Consider the following 5,721-nt stretch of genomic DNA (forward strand, 5'->3'; position numbering starts at 1 on the left):
TGTTTCTTTGTTTTTGTGTATTTTTAGGGAAGGGTCTACAGGGTGTTTAGAATCTCACTACTAGATCGGACTTGTAATGATCTGCCTGTTTACAGCCTCCCAAGAGCTGGGATTACAGGCACCCACCACCACGCCCAGTCTTGTCATACCTGTTTTGAGCTGTCTCATTGCTATTTCTTTCTCAATAAAATTAATAGGCAAAAAAGGAATTTCCATGTTGATTTCCATAATGGTTGTACTAGTTTACATTCCCACCAACAATATAGAAGTATTTATTTCCCCTGCATCCTCACCCAGCACATTTATTTATTTATATATTTAGTTAGTTAGTTAGTTAGTTAGTTAGTTAGTATAGGGTCTTGCTACACACCTTGGACTCATAGTGATCCTCCTTTCTCAGCCTCTCCAGCACAGGGATTAGGCATACACCACCACACCCGGTTTCAGTGGCTGGCTTGGCACAGTGCCTACATGGTATGTGGTACTGGGGATCAAACCCTGGTCCTTGCACTTGTTAGACAGGCACTTATACCATCAAGCTATCTCTCCAGCCCTTGCCACATTTTTTATTATTTATTTTCTTAATGATAGCAAGTCTTTTTGGAGTAAGATGAAATATGAGTACTGTTTGAACTTGCAGTTCTCTAATGGCCAGAGATGGTGAACACATTTATGTGTATTTATCGATGACTTGTACTTCTTCTGAGGAGTGTCTATTCCTTTCCGTTGCCTGTTCTATTGATGGAATCTTTTATGAGGTGGGCAATCTTCCTGAATTCTTTCTATATTTCAGATATTAGTCCTCAGTCCAAGGAACAGTTGGGCTGTTCAATGAAAAGAAAGATTTATACTACTAGTGTGAACCTAAGAGAAACCATGTGACATTTAAGTTTATGTGCCTGGTCTGCTTCACACACACAAACTTAACATTGTGGTCTCAAAGTGCATCAATTTTCTTACAAATGGGGCCAGGGAGATGGCTCAGTGGAACAAACGCTTCCCTGGCAAGCTCAAGGGCCTAAGTTCAATCCCCGGTTCCACCAAAAAAAAAAAAAAAAAAAAAAAGACCAAACAAAATTTTCTTACAAATGCCTCATTTTGTCACCTTTACAGCAAAAGTAGTACTCCATTGTATTTTCATTGTCTGTTCACCATTGTCTGTTCTGCCATCCTGTAGGCTGCTTACTACGTTGGGTTGGGTGTTTCCTTTGCTGTACAGCAGGTTTTGAATTTTTTTTTTTTTTTTGGACCCAGGGATTGAACTCAGGCCCTTGCACTTGCCAGGCAAACACTTATTCTACTGAGCCATCTCCCAGGCCCTGTAAACATTTTTTAATCTTTTTTTGTTTTGTTTTGTTTTTGTTTTTGATTTTTTTTTTTTTTTTTGGTGGAACCAGGGATTGAACTCAGGCCCTTGCACTTGCCAGGGAAGCACTTATTCCACTGAGTCATCTCCCCAGGTTTTGAATTTGATATGATACCTTTGGTTGGTTCTGTGAGCTATTTCTTATCACCAGGGTTCTGAAGACATATGCCTTTGTCTTCAAGAGTTTTGCCCACTTTATCTTCCAGTAGATTGTTTCTTCTCTAACATTTAGGTCTTTGATCCTTTTTGATTTTAGCTTAATATATGGTGAGATAAGAGTCTAGACTCAATCTCATGCATGTGAATAGCCAGTTTTCCTATCATCAGTTATTAAATAGGCTATGCTTTCCCCAGTGTATATTTTTGGCACCTTTGTCAAAGATCAGGTAGCCTGAGATTGTTTCTACATCCTCTATTTTGTTCCATTGATCCAGATGTCTGTTTTCATGCTATTATATTGCTATTTTTATTACTATAGCTCTGTAATATTACTTGAAGTCTGAGATTATGAAGACTCCTGCTTTGCTCTTGTTGACCAGGGTTGCATGGGGGCCGGGGAGATGGCTCAGTGGAATAAGTGCTTCCCTGACTAGGGTTGCTTTTGCTATTCTGGGTCTCTTCTTATTCCATATAAACTGTAGGTTTTTCTTCTCTAGTTCGGTGAGAAGGTTTGGCATTTTGATTGGGATTCCATTGAATCTCTGTGTTGGCTTTAGAAATACAGCCTTTCGTTTTTGGGGGAAGGGGAGCATGGATACAGGGAATTGAACTCAGGCCCTCACACTTGCCAGACAAGCACTGAGCTCCTGAGCTATATCACTGGCCATTTTGCATAGTAAAGCCATTATGACTATGTTCATTCTGCCTATCTAGGAACAGGGAATAACCTTCCATTTTCTGATGTCTTCTTCAATTTTTTTCTCACAGAATTGCAGTTTTCATTGTAGAGGTCTTATAGCTCTTTGATTAGGTTAGTTCAGAAGCAATTCATTTACTGAATGCTATTGTGAGTGTTACTGTTTTCTTATTTCCTTTCTAGGTGAGCTCATTATTAGTGTACAGGAATGCTATTGATTTTTGTGTGTTGATTTTACATTCTGCTACACTACTGGACTGGGTTATTAATTTCAGGAACATTTTGGTGGAACTTTTGTGTTGCCTATGTAGACTATGTCATCTGCAAATCCAACATCTATTCATAATTTTACTTTTTATTATTTTTTTTTTCAGGTGGCAAAATCAGGCTTTATTTTGGAAAAGACAACTTAATTGGATTTTGGTGAAGGGCACGGGCAAGAAGAGGTACCCCAGGCAGTAATTTCCCCCAAGGGTAGACTGAGGGCTAAGCTGAGCCTCGGGTGGGTCTCTTGCTCCCAATGCTCCCTTGTACAGCTGTCTCCCCACGGGCTCTGGTGCAGCCTCGTGAGAGGTGCGGGCTGGAGAGGCTGCTGGGAATGGACCATTCACTTGGGGAGGACATCAGTGGTCTCAGACACCAGCTTCCCATCGCAGGTCTCAATCATCTTCACAACCACAGCAGACTTGGTGCAGGTAAATCCAGGGCTTGTGAGGCCCCCCATAGGGTGAGCTCTCCATTCCTGAATAGCCACTATTGGTCTTCGTGTGGATACTCAAGCTCTGCATCCTAGCCTCCAGCCTGTTCTTGCCCTCCAGCAGCTTGTGGTAGGTAGCAATCACAATGTCCAGGGCCAGCTTGACATTCATGAGCTCCTGGTACTCGCACAGCTGCTGGGCCATGTCCTGCTTGGCCTTCTGCAGGGCAGCCTCCAGCTGGGCCAGCATGGCGTTGGCATCCTTAATGGCCATCTCCCCACACTGCTCGGCATGAGCAATGACAGCCTCCATGGATGCTCTCTGGCCCTTGAGGGCCTCAATCTCTGCCTGCAGGCAGCTGATGTTGCGGTTCATCTCAGATATCTCGGATTTCGTGGAATGGAGGTCATCCCCGTGCTTCCCAGCCAGAGTCTGCAACTCTTCATACTTGATCTGGTATATGCTCTTGGCCTCAGCCCAGCTGCGGTCAGAGATCTCCTCATACTGGGCCTTGCCCTGGGCGATGATGCTGTCCAGGTCCAGGGAGCGGCTGTTGTCCATGGACAGCACCACAGATGTGTCCGAGATCTGAGATTGCAGCTCACATATCTCTTCTTCATACAGCTGCCTGAGGAAGTTGATCTCGTCAGTCAGCCCTTCCAGGCGTGACTCGAGCTCCACCTTGTTCATGTAAGCTTCATCCACATCCTTCTTGATGCGGACAGATCCATTCTCCATCTCTGTGTGCTTGTTGATCTCATCTTCATAATTATTCTTGAAGTCCTCCACCCCCCACCTCCAGCTTCATTTTCTCCTGATCCAGTGTGTCCAGCTGCTGCCAGAGGTTGTTGATATAGCTTTTGAACATGTTAGTCATAATTTTAAAAACCTTCAACAACTGGGATCTCATCTTATTAAAAGGCTTTTAAATAGCAAAAGAAATCATCAACAAAGTGAAAAAAATTAAGCCACAAAATGAGAACGAATTTTAGCCAATTGTCCCTCAGACTCCTGTCTAGAACATATAAAAACTGAAAAAAATCAAATCCCCTAAATTCAAAGAGCTAATCTAAAAATGGCATGTGAGATGAATACACACTTCTCAGATGAAATTCAAACGGCAAATAAATCTGTAAAAAGGTATTCAACATCATTGGTCATTTGAGAGATGCAAATTAAAACAACACTGAGATTCCATCTCACCCTAGAAAGAATGGCTATCATCAAGAAATCAATCAAGGGCTGGTGAGGTGGCTCAGTGGTCTAGGCACCTACTTGGAACAAGCTTAGCAAAGCACAGGGACCGCGGTTCAATCCCCCAGCACCACATGCCAGCCAGCCCCGCCCCCAGGTGGGCTGAGCTGGCCACACACACACACACACACACACACACACAAATAAATAAATAAATAAAATTAAAAAAAAAAGACTTTTAAGAAATCAATCAAAAGCAAATGCTGGAGGGGCTGTGGAGGGAAAGGACCCCTTCTCCACTACTGGTGTAAGTGTAGACTGGTGCAATTACTATGGAAATCAGTGTGAAGATTCCTAAAAACAAACAAACAAAAACTGGGATTACATGTTTCATTTAACCCAGCTATTCCCCTTCTGGGAATTTTCCCCCCAAAATTGAAAACAATGATACCACAGTGGTACACGCACACCCACATTCATAGCAGCTCAGTTTGTCATAGTGAAATCTTGGAAACAACCCACATGTACATAAACTGATGAATAAGTAAAAAAAAATGTGGTATTTTTTTATAATGGAGTACTACCACTCATACAGAAGGATGAACTTGAGACTCATAAGTGAAATAAACCAGACTCACATGTGTAAACATCATATTTTCTCCCTAGTGTGAAAACCTGAAAGAGTAAATAAGTCCTAAAATGTAGACTAGATATTGTGAAGTAGGAAGAAATTATTCAAAACGGAAAAGGAATTAGGATGAGTGAAAAGAGAAAAGACAGTAGGGAAAAGGGGAAAAACTGAAGTCAGTTATACTATTAGCATCACTTAGTTCATTAAAAGGGAAGGTTTATTCTAATATCAGTTGGAGAAATTTTTATGCCCACAGCTTATATCCTGAGCAACTACTTCAGAGATAGCAACATGTAATGCATTGACTATTTTATTGTTGCATTATTTTATTAAGAAATCGTATTTTACATTTTCTCGCATATTAGAAAAAAAACCCTAAAAACTAATGTACATGCACCTTATTGCCACCTGATAAGATTCATTTATGACAATCCTTCTGCTAACATTAAATTAAATGGGACAAAGCTGAAAACTTTCTAAAATCAGGAATAAGGCAAGGATGTCCACCATCACCTTTCCTGTTCAACATAATATTTAGAACATTAGCCAGTTACAATCAGAAAAGAGAAAGAAATAGAAGGTACACACAGAGGAAGGGACAAATTCAAATTATCATTATTTGCAAATCTATTTCCTGTTTTTTCTCCCTTTATACTTTTGAAGAGCCCCTCAATCATTAAAAATAGCTCCTCCATGTCAGAATTACACAAACTTTCCCCTAGATTTCCCTCAGATACTTTATGTATGTATAGTTAGACCTTTAACCCAAAACCCAAATTCATTTGGGATTTATTTTCATTTATGGTTAAAGGTGATTTACCTCCCTGTTTTTCCCAGAAGGAGAGCAAATTAGCTCAACACCATTATTTTTATTCAGTCAAAACTTTTCCATTAAGTTGAAGTGTCATCTTTTTCAGATTGTAAGTATACTGTGTCCATTTCTGAATTGCAGTATGGTTCAGTGGACCATTCATTC

At 40.8% G+C, this 5,721-nt stretch overlaps 1 pseudogene; it reads right to left on the reverse strand.

The window, feature by feature from the left end:
* Positions 1 to 2,881: 2,881 nt before the first annotated feature.
* LOC101574386 lies at positions 2,882 to 3,788 on the reverse strand (annotated as a pseudogene).
* Between the last annotated feature and the right edge of the window lie 1,933 nt (positions 3,789 to 5,721).

Source organism: Octodon degus, unplaced genomic scaffold (assembly GCF_000260255.1).
Source record: "Octodon degus isolate 3935 unplaced genomic scaffold, OctDeg1.0 scaffold00058, whole genome shotgun sequence".
In the NCBI taxonomy this organism is placed as follows: Eukaryota; Metazoa; Chordata; class Mammalia; order Rodentia; family Octodontidae; genus Octodon; species Octodon degus.